This window comes from Protopterus annectens, chromosome 13.part0, assembly GCF_019279795.1.
Source record: "Protopterus annectens isolate FY-2018-M chromosome 13.part0, PAN1.0, whole genome shotgun sequence".
Lineage (NCBI taxonomy): Eukaryota > Metazoa > Chordata > Ceratodontiformes > Protopteridae > Protopterus > Protopterus annectens.
In genome coordinates this window covers 1,096,303,620-1,096,322,686 of record NC_056747.1, presented here as the reverse complement: position 1 = coordinate 1,096,322,686, position 19,067 = coordinate 1,096,303,620, and positions in this window count along the sequence as shown.

Here is a 19,067-nt window from a genome sequence, read left to right as displayed (position 1 = left end):
TAGCCTGTACTTCAGAGAAGTAGGTACCAAACAGGAGAGGACCTAGGACTGAACCCTGTGGTACTCCACTTTTCACTGGTCTGAACTTGGATTTAGAGTCTTCTACTTTTACAGTTTGGGTTCTGTCAGTGAGCCAGTTGGCAACCCATCTTGTGACATAGGATTTATACCTAGTTTAGTGAGTTTATCTATAATTCCAGAGTGGGGGATGGTGTCGAAAGCCTTGGCAAGATCTAGATAGGCTGTGTGAACCACCTTACCCTCATCTACGGCTTTGGTGACTGCTTCAAAGAAGTCTATCAGGTTTAGGAGACATGATCTGCCTTTTACAAACCCGAACTGGGTAGGGTCCAGAGTTTGAAGATTACCAATGTCATTGTAAATAAGTTCCATGATGATACATTCCATAGCCTTGCAGACCAGGCTTGTCAGACTAATGGGGCAGTAGTTCCCTGGGTCCGTGGTGGCTCCTCCTTTGTGGAGTGGGATAACCATTGTTGTGTGCCATTCAGTGGGCACAAAGCCTGAGGTGAAGCTATGACTGAACATGGTACTTAGGTGGGTTGCCAGTTCGTTCTGTAGTTCATGTAGAACACAGCCTGGGATGCTGTCAGGTCCCATGGATACTGTGTTCTTGGATTTGGAGAGTGTGTTTTTTACCTGTGCAGCCGTGATTACAGGAACTTTGCATTCTTCCGGTATAGAGATGGGCCCTTTAGGGGGTGAGAGAGGGGTAAACCTAGCACTGAACCTATCTGCCAGGATGTTGGCAATATCAGTTGGTTCTGTATATTTAGTGCCATTGTGCTGTAACTCAGAGCAGATCTGAGTGTTGCCATTGAGATTTTTGACATAGCTATAGAATGCTTTGTGGTTGTCTTTAGAATCAATGGCGATTTTGTTTTTGTAACCAGCTTTGGAGGATTTTTTGAGGGATCACAGCTTCTTACTGAGGCTGACCACGGAGTTTCTCCAGTCATGGGATTTTACTCTTTTTTGCAACAGCTTCTTTCTTCTGTTGTAGAGTTTGTTATGGCAGGGGACCACCAGATTGGCTTCCTTTTTTTGGAGGATAGCATCTTGGTTCTGTTAGGGATTGCACGATCCATGCACTCGTGTAAGTGCTTATAAAGTGCATTTGTACAAGATTCAGCAGTCATACCTCTATTGACCATCAGCATGGGTGTCATGAAGTTTGCCACTTCTGTCTTAAGAAGCGTGAAGTTGGCTTTGGAGAAATTTTTTACGGTGGTTTCCCTAAGAGGGGGTGGGGTGGGATGTGGATGTCTAGGGGGATTAGCTTGTGGTCGGATCTGACCAACGAGGAATTGACCTCTGGTGTGGAACACCAGTTGTCTATGTTGGTAATGACCAGGTCTAGGATATTGCTGCCCCTGGCGGGGATGTGGATAAGTTGATCTAAGGCGTTGGAATTTATGAATTCCAGAAAACGTTGAGCACAAGAGTTGGTATATGAGTAGTTTTCCCAGTTAATGGTGGGGTAGTTGAAATCTCCCATTATTAGGGTGTTAGGTTGTACCCTAATATTTTTCAGTGTATCAAGAAATGAGAAGTGGGAATCCTGGGGCATGATGGGGGATCTGTAGCAAGCTACAATTTGGATTGCAGTGTTGCCCAGAGTCAGTTGCACTTGGATAATCTCGGATGCATTGTGCTGGGCAACTAGCCTGGAGGTGTGGATATCCTTAATGAATAGGAACACGCCTCCGCCTTTAGTGTTTCGGTCCAGGTTAGGTGGCCGGAAGGTGTGGTATGAATTATAGCCTAGTACTGGCAGGGGTGCTCTCTGGAGCCTTGAACCAGGTCTCTGTCACTGCACAGATGTCGATGTTCTCCATTTTAAGGAGTGCCTCGAATGAGTGCATTTTGAGGTTTAGACTTCTAGCATTAAGTAGCATTACCCTCAGATTTTGCTTGCTTGTACCTGTTACAGTGGTGAATTTGTCATTTGAACCTTGCCTAAAAAAGGCACTATAGGGGTGGCAAGAGCCTTAGCCAGTATCCGGAATCCCAAGGGCGACAGGTGCAGGCCATCTCTGGCAAAGCATCATGGTTTGTCGATCATGTCACCCCAGGCAGACAGATACTTGATCCCCTTAGAATGACACCAGAAGCTTCGCCAATTGTTGAAGTCAATAATTTTGTCCTTGTACTGTGGTATCATTCTGGGAGATGGCAGGATGCTATTCAGGGCTAGGGTCATACCTGCCTGGGCTACAAGATTGGACAGCTCTTCCATGTCTCTTTTCATGTAGTCCAGGGAGGTATGTCTTAGGTCATTCACACCAACATGGACAATGACAGAGTCATATTTGTACTTGTTGTGGAGTCACCTGAGTGCGTGTGTTATGTGGCGGATCCTGGCACCTGACAGGCAGCTGACAGTAACTTTCTCCTTGTTTAGCCTGGTGAGTGGAACATCAGTGTGCCTGACTATAAAGTTACCTTTGACTAGAGTGTTGGTCTTAGTCAGAGCTTTATTCCTCTATGCTACTAGTGCTGGTTGTGAAAGACCTGCTGGGCAACACTCTACATTGCCCATGCAGAGGAATCCCCCTGTATTTCCATACTTATTATAGAGTCATAGATTTATGGATATTTCAAGGCCTCTGAGTATCATGAGCATTCTTGAATTGCCAGCACACACCTCAGCTGTACAGATATTTATAGAATGTCCGTATTTTTTGCCTCATATGTTTGGTCTGTTCCTCACAAAACTTGTGGTTTTCAGGCAAATCACTGATGCTTGAAGCAACTAAATAAAGGACTACACTTGAATTTCAGAATTCATATCTTTTAGAAAATACATGCTAACACACATTGCATAATTTTAGCACCTTTTTAAGTTTATAAGAGCAATATTTAAAATATGTCCCTATTTTTGGGCCTTTGCCCCCCCCCCTTATTTTAGGATTTGTCCAGATTCTTGTGAGTGTGGAAGAGTGAGAAAAGATTCCCATTATTAATAAGAGAGACAAGGAGAAGTGCTCCTTTCTAGATCAATCTTCAATGGGTAAACTCTTTTGGAGAAAGAAGGTAGCTGGTGGTGGTAGAAAAGGAAGCCATGTCTTAAGATTTCCTATCAGCTGTTAACCCCCCCCCCCCCCCCCGGCCAAGAAAAGGACTTGAACCTGGCAATTAATTGGCAACCAGTGAGCAAAATTATGAAGTTAAAATGATGGATACATTCTTCTTCTGTCTTACCTTCCTAATCTCTCTTACCCTCTCAACCTCCACTAGTGTAAAATGGGACTGGTTAAAAAAGGTAAGATAGCAAACTGTCAAAGCAGATGGGAGAAGATTAGACAGATATGTTAGCCGAAAGTGTACTGATCAGGGTGAACAAGATAATATGTCTGTCTAAACCAAATTGCAGCAGATTCTATAAAGGTTCAGTTCCCCAACAGTCAAAGAAGAACTCATTATGAAGTTGATAGTTTAAAAAGTAGGGTCATAGAAGGGGTCCATTCTTCTTCATAGAAATATCTAATTATTCCAGATTCTTTTTCTTACCTGTGATGAAGATGTGTGGAGGCCCATTCTACACCTATTCACTCTCAACAGGTTTGTGCGAGTAATTAAATCAGGATGGAGGAAGGAGTTCATGTGATGGACCTTGGTGGTAAATTAACATTTGGACAGCCCTTACCCTGCCATCACAGTCCCTTATCGCGGATGTATCATTTCTGTAGTTCTGGCCCACTAGAAAGATTTTAAATGTGTCGAGTCCACTTCTCAGTGGGTTGCTAAACATCAGTGTAAAGGAGCTAATGATGGTGTTTCCAACTGTCAAGGCATTTCAGAGAGTTTTTCTTGGTGGAATAATATGAGTAATCTTGAACAGTGCGATGTTAATGTGGTGCTTGAGATGCATATCGTTGAAATGACAATTGCTTGAACATTGGATGGTCAAGCCCGATATACCAAGAATTGTATTCTTTTAATCAAGTTCTAATGAGAGGACAGGATTTGCACCTACTCCACTCACATGACTGGTGTTTAAACAGAGGGGGATTCAATGTATGGGGCTTCATCGTTAGATGGTCAATGTAATGGTCATTTGAGGAATCAGAACATAATGTGTGGTAAGTAAACAAACAGGATATCACTTTGTCCTCACAGCTGTGCAAAATGGGCCTGAATCTTTGAAATGTGGTCAGTTCTGTAGGCATCCACCTAGCAACAGCCCATCAAGCATGAGAGCAAACTGTCCATGTTGGAGATGGACTGTGCATGGCAACTAATTCACAGATCTTCATCTTAATGGCAACAACTTCTCAGAGGAACTTTTTCAACAAATCCAAAAACAGGTAGATTTCATTGTTTTGGACAAAAGCGCATGATATGGGCAGCGCTGGTTAGCTAGGGTTAAACTATTTCCGGCTCCACAAAGTCTACTCTTCAGTTTTTCCCTTGGAACTAGACAAACCTTCAACTCTAGCACTCAAACCATTCATTTTACAGCCCAGCATCTGCTTAAAACTCACAACAAGCACTAACTACCCCTAGCACTAGCCCCCTTATACTGTCCAGAAGGACAAGGCTCTCTAACAGTCCCCACCAGTCAGTCAGGAAAACAGATCATTCTACCTATTCAGGCATGTCCAAAGGGCAGTTTCCGGTGTACTCTCCAGTCCAACTGGTGAATCTGGGCATTTTGAGGCAATGTTACAACTGCCTCATGTACACAGACAACCCTCTCCTCCTACCACCAAACCCTAATATATGCGAGAGATGCAATTATATAGCCAGACTGGAGGCAAAGCACTCTAAACCCAAGACTGGAACTGACAGTCAAGAGGAGAAGGGTAATACTTGCAACACACCACCAGTCTCACATAGACCTAACAAACCAACACAGGCAAATAACACACATAAATACACAAAAACTTACTCGGAGGCTCTAAATAAAAATCTGCAAAAGCAACAGAGACCTCCAAAGCAGACACCCAAGCAACCTCCACCCACAACCCATCACCAACCATGAAACACATACTTCACATAATCAGTGTGTCATGCAATCACAGCCCTTAAGGCAAAATAACATACCCAATACACTAGTAATAGGCGACTCTATAGTCAGGCACACTGATGTCCCACTAACTAGGCTGGACAAGGAGAAGGTTACAGTTAGCTGCCTGTCAGGCGCTAGGATCCGCCACATAACACAAGCACTCAGGTCACTCCAGAACAAGTACAAATACGACTGTCATTGTACATGTTGGTATGAATAACCTGAGACGTACCTCCCTGGACTACATGAAAAGAGACATGGAAGAGCTCTCTGATCATGTAGCCCAGGCAGGTATGACCCTGATTCAGTTCCAAACACCTTCTTGAACCACAAGTAAAACACAGAAAACACAAATCCAAGCACTTTTACCAGTATTCCTTTTTTTTCTTTTATTTGCACTAGATCTGGTACCTCGGCCTTTCGCCTTCACGGATCACAAAACGTGTATGCTTCAAACCTCTTTTTATACATATGCATACACATTCAAAAGCAATTAGCGCAAACAGCTTATCCAATTATACAATTATTCAATTTTAACAATTGAATCAACATTACATCAAATTCATCACATTTTACTGAAAATATTAATAACAATAATAATCATAGCAATATCTATTTTTCTACATACATTATCTAATAAGTTCATATACAAATTTTAAACTGTATATACAAAAAATATTAGATATCATATTATAAAAATTTTTTTATTAATAACAAGACTAATATATAACAAGAATAAATTATTTTACTATTTTATTCTTTTATTTCTTATTTTAATTCCTGATCCTGAGTAGCATCCTGCCCTCACCATGAATTATGCCACAGTATAAAGAAAAAAATGATCAATTTCAACAATTGGCTAAGTTTTTGGTGTCATTCAAAGGGGATCCAGTGTCTGTCTGCCTGGGATGACATGCTCAACAAGCCACGTTGCTTCACAAGAGATGGCTTGCACCTGTCACCCTCAGGCTTTTGAATTCTGGCAAAGGCTCTTGCCGCCCTCATAGTGCCTTTTTTAGGCAAGGCTCAAAAGACAAACCCACCACCGTAAATAGCACAAGAAACCAAAAATTGAGGGTAATGCTATTCAACGTCAGAGGTCTAAACCTCAAAATGCACGCACTCGAGGCACTCCTCAGTATGGAGAATATCGATATCTGTGCAGTAACAAAAACCTGGTTTAAGGCTCCAGAGAGCACCCCAGTACAACCAGGCTATAACTCATACCATACCTTTCGGCCACAGAACCCAGACCAAAACACAAATGGCAGGGGTGTATCCATTTTCATCAAGGATACTCACACCTCCAGGTTATTGGTGCAGCACGATGCATCAGAGATCATCCAAGTGCAACTAACAAAGGGCAAAACTACAATCCAAATTGTAGCTTGCTACAGATCACCCACCTTGACCCAGGACCCCCATTCTGCATTTCTGGAGACACTGGGAAATATGAAGGTCCTACCAAACACCCTAATACTGGGTGATTTTCAACTACCCAAACATTAACTGGGAGAACTACTCAAGTACTAACTCCCTTGCCCAACGCTTCCTAGAATTTATAAACTCAAACGCCCTGGATCAACTGGTCAACACCCCCACCAGAGGGAACAACATATTGGACCTGGTCATCACCAACATGGGCGACTGGTATTCCACACCTGATATCAACCCCTTGCTGGTTAGATCAGACCATAGACTAATCACGCTGGATATCCACATTCCGCCCCCAACCCCAATTAAGGAAACCACCATGAAAAACTATTCAAAAGCAAACTTCAAGTTACTTAAGACCGAGGTGGAAAGGTTCACAGCCCCCACATCCATGCTGCTGAAACCTATACAAAGGCACTCTATGACCATCTGTAGGAATGCATGGATCATGCTATCCCAAGTAGAACCAAGACTCACTCCTGCAAGAAAAGTAAACCAGTCTGGTGGACCCCTGCCATAAACAGGCTCTACAATAGAAGGAGGAAACTAGTACAGATAAGAGCAAAATCCCTAGAAGGAAAGACAACCCTGATCAGTATCAGCAAGAAACTATGATCCCTCATTAAATCATCCAAGGCTAGCTTCGAAAGAAAAATTGTCAAGGACTCCAAAGATAACCACAAAGCTTTCTTTAGCTATGTCAAGAACCTAAATGAAAACTCTCAGATCTGCTCTGAGTTAGTGCAGAATGGCAGAAAATACACTGAACAGACTGATACTGCCAACATTTTGGCAGACAGGTTTAGTGCAAACTTCACACCCCTCTCATCCCCTAAAGGGCCCATAACCATACCAGAAGAATGTAAGGCCCCGGCAATCACTGACACACAGGTTAAAACAGCCCTATCCAAAGGCAAAAACACAGCCTGAATGGGGCCAGATGGTGTTCCAGGCTGCATCCTACAAGACCTCCAAAATGAACTAATCCCCCCCACTTAAACACACTATTCAAACCCAGCCTCTCTACAGGCTACGTACCCACAGAGTGGCGCAAAGCAACAGTTATCCCACTCCACAAAGGTGGTGCCACAACGGACCACAGGAACTATCTCTCTATAAGCCTGACTAGCCTGGTCTGCAAGGCTATGGTACGCATCATCATGGAACTCATTAACAGAGACATTGGGAACCTCCAAACTTTGGACTCCACTCAGTTTGGCTTTGTTAAGGGCAGACCATGCCTCCTAAATCTGGTGGACTTCTTTGTGACATTTACCAAGGCATTAGATGAGAGTAAGAAGGTCCACACAGCCTACCTAGACCTCACAAAGGCTTTCGACACCATTCCCCATTCTGGTATTATAGACAAGCTCACCAACCTGAACATTAACCCCTACATCATGAGATGGGTTGCAAATTGGTTCACGGACAGAACCCACATGGTGAGAGTTGCAGACTCTACATCTGACTCTAAACCGGTTAAAAGTGGCGTGCCCAAGGGCTCAGTCCTAGGACCCCTCCTGTTCAGTATATACTTCTCAGAGGTACAGACAAGCACAGGACGACATTGGCTGACCAAGTTCACAGACAGCTGCAAACTAGGGGCCATAATTGATTCTCCAGCTGATACAGACACCCTCCAGAAGGGTCTCACTGAGAAGGATACCTGTTGTCAAATTCATGGCCTCAAGCTGAATGCCAAAAAGTGCATAGTCATCCCCTTTGGAAAAAAAACAAAGTACCCATGAACTACCACATAGGTGGTAGTCCCCTAAATACAGAAAAAGTAATAAGGGATCTGGGGACCCAAGTAGATAGTAATCTCTCCTTTGATAATCATATTGCCAAGATGGTTAGAAAATCCTTCTATGTGGCCCACCTAATCTCAAAAGGGTTTTTTATCCAGATCAAAGGAGGTTATTGTGCCTCTCTACTCATCACTTATTAGACCCCTTATAGAATACAATGCCCCATTTGAGATGTACCTTACAAGACACCTGCAACAGCTGGATAGACCACAGAAGTACCTCACAAAGAGGATTACTGGTCTCAGACAGATGACCTACGCAGCCTGACTAAAGAAACTCCAGCTGTACTTGGTTGCATACCGCTTACTCAGAGGTGATCTATGCCTGACATACAAGGCCATGTCCAACCCAGAATTGATGGATATGCTCCACCTAAAAAAAAAAATCCCTGAGAGCCACACGCTCTAGGGATATAAACCTTACTGCAACAGTAAATAGGACGTGCTGGAGGGATAGATTCCTGACCCAGAGACTCCCCATGTTTTGGAACAAAATTCCAATATACATCAGGCAGAGCCCCTCACTAGCACTCTTCAAGAGAAACCTTGATGGGTGGATGGGAAACAGAAAATTTACCCCGGGGATCACTGCAGTGGCTCTGCTGGACAGAGGTGCAGGGAACTAATGGCTCTGCTGGTCAGAGTCACAGGGAACTAATCTAAGGGGGTGGCGAAAGCCAACACACTCTGGCTAGGCTTATAAATGCCCTTGGGCAGATAGCCTAGTACTTACCTATGAACCTATGAACCTATACTTTGGTGAAGCCCTGATTAGACAGGCCTGCAGTACATGCAACTGGTAGTCTTTCTCTTTTCAAAGGTCATGGCAAAGATGAGAAAGGAAATGATAAAGAGGTTCTGTTAGTCTAAAGGTGATTGGTAAAGTCTTTGTTCTGTCTTTTGCCCTTATAGGAGGCTAATGGTTGTAATAACCTGGCCGTATTTTGCATCATGCCATTCCCAACCTACACCTAATAGTATGGCTTCTGATATTTTAGTCCCCCCTCCCGCCAAGAGCTTCTTCCTTAAGAAAAGTAGAGATTTGCAGGAAACTAGGAAGCCAATCAACAAGAAAGTTTACTTATCCAAACAAAAGAGATTTGTGACCTGAAGCCAGAGACACATTTCCCAAGGAAAAGTCAACTAACTTGTGATGTTGAAGTATCTGGCCAACTTCTGGATCAGAAATTGTTCGAACTGTGTACTCCGGCATACAGTGCAGCACTGCCAGCACACATCCCACAAGGGTATTACTGAGCTTTTTCTCTGCTATTAAGGTTTTCCTTATGGGGCAGTCTATTTTACATCTATGCAGAGGGTGCTAATTCCCAAATGGTTTGTAAATTCTACGATGCAGAGACTTGCACAGCCTCCCTTTGAGCTGACTCCTTTAGTATTTTTTTTTTAAATTCTTACTGCTAAAGAATTTTTCTGGTGGCAGGAACTTCAGCCAGGAGGTTATTAAGTTGATGGCCGTTATATACACATAATCACTTACTTCTTATTTTCCAAAATCAGATTTAGTGTGGCTACAAAACCTTCCTTTATGTCTACTGTCATATCAGAAATTTCTTTCCATCAATAATAAATTGCCTTTTACCTTCTGCTTTTGAATCCAGGGGAGGTGCTATACCCCTTGATGGATCCTGAATAATGACTGCAAAGATGCATTGATGGTAAAAAAGGAAAAAGGTTTTTATTCGGTTAGGGGGTTTGCATAATGGTCAAGGTGTTTACCTTACCACACAAAGTACAGGGTTTGATTTTCACCTTGGGAATCAGGGCTAGGCTTAAAAAGGCCCTCTGAGGTCATTGGCCTAGTAGATATTTATGAATCAATAAGAATTACAAGCAGCTTACTTCATATTCACCAGAGGGTTAGTGGAGTTTGTGCAGAAGTTAATTATTTTTGCAGGAAGCTAGATTGTACTGTTTGCTCCTTGCTGTGATGATGTTGGTAAATTCATGAGAAGGCCCAGCTGGTATGCATTCTACTTGTGGGAGGGGGTGGTTCTGCACTAGCTGCACAGGTCATTTGTGAAACTGCCCCTGGTAATCTCTCTATGTCTTAATGAAGCATCATAAGCTGGACTGTAAGTCTAAGGGTACATTTGGCCAAGGCAGTCCTTGTATGGTATAATAAAAGGGGCATCCTTGTGACTATAGACATAGAGATTGCTAACCTGTGCAGAAGTCAGAAACTGGAGAGAAAGGAATGGAAAAAATATAGTGCAGATTTGTTAATCACTGACCATTGTAGTAGATACTTAACTCCATTCATTTCTTTTCAACAAATCCTTCCTTCCTTTTCCACAAATCAACAAACTGATAATGGTACAGTAGCATGGCTTGTCACTGCAGTTCCCTCTCAGGTCTCCCCCACAAATCAGTTAATCAATAAGGATATAGTACATGGATGATCACTGCAGACACCATCTGTAAAAGCATGTTCATTGACAAATACTCCCTCTCCCCATACATCAGGTACAGCCCAAATAGCTGAATGTGAAACTCACTGACAGCTGTTTATTTCAAAGAATGACTAGTAATTAGAATATAACAGTGTTTGTTTCTGTGTGTGTGTGTGTGTGTGTGTGTGTGTGTGTGTGTGTGTGTGTGTGTGTGTGTGTGTGTGTGTGTGTGTGTGAGGGCATATCCCCTTATGAGGTGAGGGAATCTTTGCTTACACACAGAACATACAATGATTGTATTTTCCACTGAATGATGTTTCAGCCATTTATTCAGTCATTTAAATGTGAGATCAGTGATCTGCTTTTCAGTAAATATGTCCATTTGCATATTTTGTATAGAATTTTTTGCCTATTTTTCCTTGTGATAATGTGTGTGTGTGTATGTGTGTGTGTGTGTGTGTGTGTGTGTGTGTGTCTACTTTTACTTACCAAATTTACACCGTCAAATCAGAAATTGCCGACTACACTTCATTGAAATACCATACAAATGAAACCACAGACTACTGAACTACATTGTCTTGCCCCTGTAATTTGTTTTATATAGGGGAAACAAAAAGAATATTTAAGTTACGGCTCCAAGAGCACGTTAGAGATATAAAAAATAATAATGTTATAACTCCTATAGCTTCACATTTTTATACCTGTCATAATAGTTATTTTTTGTCATTAAAAGCCTGTATTTTGGAACAGATTTCAGAATCTGATGAGGGGTTAGTAAAAAAGAAGTTGCTATATAAGGAAGCCCTATATATTTTAAAGTTTAGTACACATTCTCCAGTGGGTTTGAATAATGAATGTAACTGGAGGGTGTTTCTTTAAAATGTTTTTCCCCCCTTTTTTAAATTGTTGATTAATTATATTATTGTTTAATTAATTGTATTTAATTGTGTATATATATATATATATATGTTGTTGCTAATGATAGGTAGTTGATTTTTATGTGCCAAGTTACCAGCCCTGACACACAACCTTCAACGAAGGTACACCCATTCACACATGTCTCCACGCAGAAGACACTCTAGCTGAGAATCGAACCAGACAGCATCTTACTGTGAGGCAACAATGCTACCGCAGCACCACCACTGTGGACAGATGTCATGTGGGGATTATTTTGTAACTCCATGAAGGCTGCTTTTTACCCGAGATGCTAGAGTGTTTTATTAAACTGTAAAACCAGATATGTGGCATCTTTTTGCTGGCTTGATAATCTGGTGTGTTAATTTGCTTAATCGTGGTTTGGTGTACTGAACTGCTTTCCCTGGGAAACAAACCACTTGGCCACCGGGGGGAATAAAAGTCAATGGAAAGAAATTAAACCCATCCAAATGGGGGGTTTTGCCCCTCCCACACCTCACACAACTAAATATAGCAGCCCTGAGATCAAACTACACTGTGGAAAAGGGCAAAGTTCACCCTGGTAGCCAAGTGGTTCGTTTACCTGGGAAAACAGTTTGGTAGTCCGTGGTTTAGTTTGTATGGTGTTTCGATGAAGTGGAATTGGCAATTTCTGATTTGAAGAAGTGTAAATTTGGTAAGTAAAAGTACACCCATATATATATATATATATATATATATATATATATATATATATATATATGTGTGTGTGTGTGTGTGTGTGTGTGTGTGTGTGTGTGTGAGTGTGTTTGCATGTGTGAGTTTGATGAATATCAATAAACTATATGCTCTTTAAAGTTATTTGCATTTAAAACTAATTATTATTCATAGAAAACTAACTTTTAAATAATGTGATATATATATATATATATACACTGCTGCCAAGAGACTGTGGGATAAATGTTACTGTGAATGAAACTATGAGAATATATATGGAATATGTAATGAACTTGTTAATATGAAAAACATTTCCCAGGGTGATATTTAACCTTGTGAACTTTTGAGTAGAAAAGCTGTTCATGGTATTTCAAGGTCAGACTACTTGGGGAAGTGTACTTCTGATACTTATTTATTTTCAGTTTGATGATCAGTAAAATCCCACTGGGCCAAAATCCATTTTACACTGATACCTTAGGAGATAAAGCTTCTGCATACTGACAGACATCAATCAATGAAGAACAATCAATATAAAACATAAAACATGACATGATATCATATGAGACAACAGGATCAATCAGTATCAGATATAAACTCTTTGACAGTTTAAAATAGGATTCCTTTAATAATGAGAAGATAGAAAAGAGATATGTGGAGTAACTTAAGATGTATTACTTCAAAACTCTGTAAGCTGATTCTAAACAACAGTGTAGTGGGAATCATTTACGTTAATTGTACATTTTCAGCCAAAGTCAAATGTCTACTAGAAAGATGATTACTTGTCATACAACAAAACCTCAAAAGTACACGACGGCATACATGCATGTATAATTACGCAGGCTGAAATTCTTAATCTTCATGCAATGACATCTTTAAGTTTTCAGATGTCATTTTTCATTTCACAAATTTTCATCTAATAGTTTAAATGTATCCGACCCCTCCCTCACAGTACATGATCTTTTCCCACAAAATGTCCCAAGGATACTGTTTTGGATGACATCAAAACACTGGCAATATTAAAGATGATTTCTGATTATATTTTTTAGTCAGTCAGCAAATTGTTGTTGTGACATTCGCAATAGTCCTACAATGAAAATAGTCTGCTCATGAGGACTGTGCAAAAATGGACTTATAGATAATTTAAATATTTGTAAAAGGAAATATATTGAGTGATTTTTGACAACTGCACTCACATATATTTTTTTTTAAGTCTTGTAGATTTTTTTAGACGGTAATCTTTTTAAAATATTTTAGCCCAGGACTATGAACAACATATGGAGATGGAGTGATAAAAAGCTGCAGTAAACAAGTCATGTTTCTGTTATTTGCTAACGTGCATGTCCCTGAATCATTAACTACTGCACTCTCCACTGTTGGATGCAGCATCATGTTAGCACAGGTACCACCCTCATTCACTCTCTGACATACAAACACATAAGCACAGTACAACATACCTGATGTCTCCTATTTCCTGCCCTATTAAATCATGGATGATTACAGTCAATCAAAAAGGCTAGGCTAGACATTAGAGTTTCACACTTCATATCCTTCGGTAAATGCACGGCAGTACAAAAGCTTTTATTCTAGTGACTTTATAACTTTGTAAGAGGAATAATTACAATCTGTCCCTGTGTCTGTTACAGTATTAATTATGGCTTTGTCTAGAGGTCATGTGCTACGAAGTTAAAATGTATGCTTTATGTTCCCTGTTCATCTACCTCATGTCTCACTTTTGCAGGCATTGCATAGTATCCAAGATCCTCACTGTATGTTTAAACAGACCTTGTTACAATAACTTCACCCCTTTCTAATATCCTTTTCCCCCATGTCTTATTTGTTATTTGCAGTATCACTGATGACTAGTCATGGTGCTGAGGACTGATATGCTCTATGAGAGGTCGAAGAGTACAGGGTTGGAAAACCTTTTAATGCCTCAAAGACATCCTATTTACAATACCCCTAATGTTTAGTTATTCTCCCCTCCACTATTTTTTAAACTAAGTGTTTTTAAGGAAGATATTCCTTGCTGTCTACTGATCCAACCCAGATCACTGTTAGGTTTAAGTGCCATTAAGATATGAAATAACAAAGCTATTCACTGGTATCCAGTGACTCCCTGCACTTAAGTGCCATTAAGGCAAAATGATCGGACGTTATTCCTGGTGGCTAGTGTTTTCCCTGACCCAATGTTGCAGGCTTTGCTTATTACTAAATGGATGAATGGCATTATGAGAAAGCCCACCCAGCCCCCCACCCACATTCAAGCATTAATTCCATATGCTTGCGCATGCACACACACACACACACACACACACACACACACACACACACACACACACACACAGCCCCCTCTTCACCCGATCGCACTCAAGGATACACTCACCTGTTTACCCATACACAAACACATGCACACACACACACACACACACACACACACACACACACACACACACACACACACACACACACACACACACACATAGCCCCCTCTTCACCCGATCGCACTCAAGGATACACTCACCTGTTTACCCATACACAAACACATGCACACACACGTACACAAAAACACACACACACACACACACACACACACACACACACACACACACACACACACACACACACACACACACACACACACACACACACACACACACACGCACACACACAGTCCCCTCTCCACCCAATCACACTCAAGGATACACTCACCTGTTTACCCATACACACACACACACACACACACACACACACACACACACACACACACACACACACACACACACACACACACACACACAGCCCCCTCTCCACCCGATCGCACTTGAGGATATACTCACCTGTTTACCCATACACAAACACACACGCACAGATGCACACACACACTCATGTAACCTAACCCTTAAAAAACCCCAATGCTGTAACCTCCCAGGCTGACACACACACTCACACATATACTCATTCATGCAGCTCCTTACATAAATACATGCATACACACTTTAATACTATCTGATCATTGAACTCTCTGGTACTTACCTCTTACATGAATGGTCAGGAGCAGCCATCCAATTTAATTAGCCGGATGATTCTCTGAATCACTTGGCTGTATAAATGCATTACCACAGGCAGTTTTGGGTGGCAGCACATGGCTAATTAGCATTTAACTCTCCTTTGGACTGCCTTAACATGTAGCATGGTCACAGAGACTGCCTTGCCTACTTTGGTGCTGCATGCCTTCATTGAAAAAGTACTGTGGAAGGACTGTTTGTAAATTCTAAAGTTAACACAAGATGTGCACCTCATGTACACCTCACAGTTTTCTGAATTCAGCCCTTAGTGTTATTGGCATTCTTGACATAAATTTTTATCTTATTTGCACCACAGTATGTGTAGTGGCATTATTTTACTGAGATTAGGATATCGTTTAGTTAAGGCAAATATTTCTTACAGTATATTCTCTAATGTACTTTGTGTTTTTATCAATCTACATAACAGATCATATAAGAACATCAGTTATTCACAAAATATGTTGGATAACATTTTATGTATGGTAGTATATGTATCTATAAGGGCAGCAACGGTGGTGCAGCAGTTAGCATTGCCACCACACAGCAAGAGGTTCTCCAGTTTGATCCTCGGCTGGGGTGCCTTTTGTGCGGAGTCTGCATGTCCTCCCTGTGGTAGCGTGGGTTTCCTCTGGGTGCTCCGGTTTCCTCCCACATCCCAAAGACATGCTGTAGGTGGATTGGACACTCTAAATTGGCCCTAGATATGAGTGTGTGCATGTGTGTGCCTTCTGTGGAAGGTTGGGTGCTGGGCTGGCAACTCAACACCGTAAAACTCCACTGCCAATCATGAGCGGACAGGTGATCTGCTGTGGCGACCCCTAACCAGGAAAAGCCGAAAGAAGAAGTATATGTATTTATAGTGTAGTATTCCAAGCAGCAGACACAACTATATTTCACAGAAATAGTGGTTTTATTTATTAGAACATAAAAATATGGCTAAATGCAAAAAAAAAAAAAAACAAGAAAAATGCAGTGACGTTAGAAAAAAAGACAAAGTAATAACTCAGGAGTTCAGACTTCACTTCTAGAAACAGTTCAGTTTGTTTACCACTTTGGAGGTAATGCATAATCAAGGTGCAAACACAGATTTAGGCTGAGAGTTCTTAAGTGCACTTTGCAGTTAAACAGTACTCTAGTAAATATTTTACCAGTATAACACACAACAGACGGTTTAAAATCCCTTTAATCAGAACTTCCTTTGGTGAAACATCTTTTGCCAATATCTTTCTCACTGGTAGTCTAAAGTCAAAGCAAACAGAATCCTTTACTGCCAACTTTCTCTGGTCAGTCAGCTCTGGGTTTTGGCTATCAGGTCTATCAAGCCTTGCACTGACTACACTAAATTTCATCAAGGACTCCCAAATGCTCTGGCCTTAGTTTGTCTTAACCTTTATGAAACTACTCCAGACTCTTGGATTCAAGCTCATACTATTTCTGGCATACTGCAATTCCCCAGGCTTTAAAAAGGTGCAGTAGAATAAGGGACACACTACCTGGGCTACAGGTATTTCACTTTAAAGGGGCCCTAGTCTTCTACTTTCGTCTGTTTTCCCCCTACAAAATTCCTATTCGTCCTGTGCTAGATATTCCATCTAAAATTATTCCTACTACTGACATGTTCTCTAGCAATATTTATGCCTACTATCTCTTAGGTATTTGTATATAAATATATATATATATATATATATATATATATATATGTATGTTTTATATATATATATATATATATATATATATATATATATATATATATATATATATATATATATATATGGGTCTACTACGGTTGATTGAAAACTCACTTGACTGAAAATGAAATTACTAGGACCACTTCACTGAAAACTCATTTCTTTGAAATTCATTTCGTTGAAAGTCATAAATAGCCTTTTCCTCATGGTAGTGCAACCCTGGAGTTAGTATATAAAGTAAGGGGGGTGTGGGGAGCTATGCCCCCACACATATTATAAACATTTCCTCCCACGTATTATAAACATTTTAAACTATACACAGTGATACTTACAAGTGCAATAAATAACTGTTTCTAAAAGAGAATATATAACCAAGATATGTGGGGGGCTGTACCCCCCACACCCCCTCTTACTTTATATACTAACTCCAGGGTCGCACTACAGTGGGGAAAAGGCCATTTATGACTTTCAATGAAATGTGTTTCAGTCAAGTGAGTTTTCAGTGAAGTGAACTTTCAGTAAAGTCGTCCTAGTAATTTCATTTTCAATAAAGTGAGTTTTCAATCAACCATAGTAGACCCATATTTATATATATATATATATATATATATATATATATATATATGTATATATATATATATATATATATATATATATATACACATATATATATTTTATATATATATATATTTTTATATATATATATTTTTTTTTAATATATATATATATATATATATATATATATATATATATATATATATATATATATATATATATATATATATATATATATATATCTATATAGGTCTACTTCTAAATTCTGAAGTTACAAAACTCCAAATTTGTTATAGTCGAGACCATAAGATTGAAGTTTTGAAACTTCGAAATGTAAATAAAAAAAATCATAAGAACTGTTTTTTTTTCATTCTTTCATTCAATTTGAGATCACTAGGGAATATTCAAAACAACTATTATTGGCATAGCAGTGAAAATGTGGCATGTATTACCACTGTCACTGATCTATTGCAGGCATCTGGAAAAATTTAGAACAAAACTAGATAAATGAATACTGCATAGTGAATACAATGAGACATTAGACTTCTAATTAGTCTAAGTGTGATCCAGTGTGGCACAAAATCTGTTTCTGCTCATCTATGCTAAACCTTTTGGATGAAAATTCACAACAGTTTTCACACTCTGATTTTAGAAATCAATGGCAGACACACAACTGTCACTTTTGAATACTTCAAAACTCTCCACATGTCTAACCAGTACCACTGAAAATTAAACTCTGTCTACAGGTCCTCACTTTCTAATGATGTTTGCCACTTTCTGATAGTGTTTGCAAATTTTTATGCAACATGTTAAAATTGATAAATTGCAAAATTTTTACTTCAATCTAAATTTAGTGACTGAGGTATCTAATAAGCTTGGAGATGGGTTCAAGATCATCTGCAGTTGTTTACATATCAGTGACAAATATGTAATACTCAAACATGTGCTTATGTTTTTTTCTGCAATATTTAATCAGAAAAAAAGATATTCTTAAGTAATGTTTTTCCTGGAATGTTCTGCATGTTTAAATAAATTACTTGCTTAAATCTTAGTCAGGGTACAAATGGAAAACATGGGTTTAGTCACAGGTTTGGCATTCTGCTACCTATATAGTAGCAGGTCCATTGGATGTTTTTGTACCACTCAAAGAACAAGGTCATAAGAAACTTAAAAATATAATACATATGTATGAGTCTATATTTTATTAGCCTAATAAATTACAATGAAATATCCAATCACGTTCAATAGCAAAAAATGTTGCTTATTATTAGGCATGAGTATTTAGTGGCATGTGTCATCTCGACATTAGAAACATGCATCCATGTTAATAAAAATGCATTCTTACAATTTTATATTAATTTTCTTTCTGTTTAGTATGCATTTATTTTATTTTAATTTGATAATTAGATGACATACTTTAGACATAACGTTTCTGTTGTCAGGGATGACCCATGAATTTTT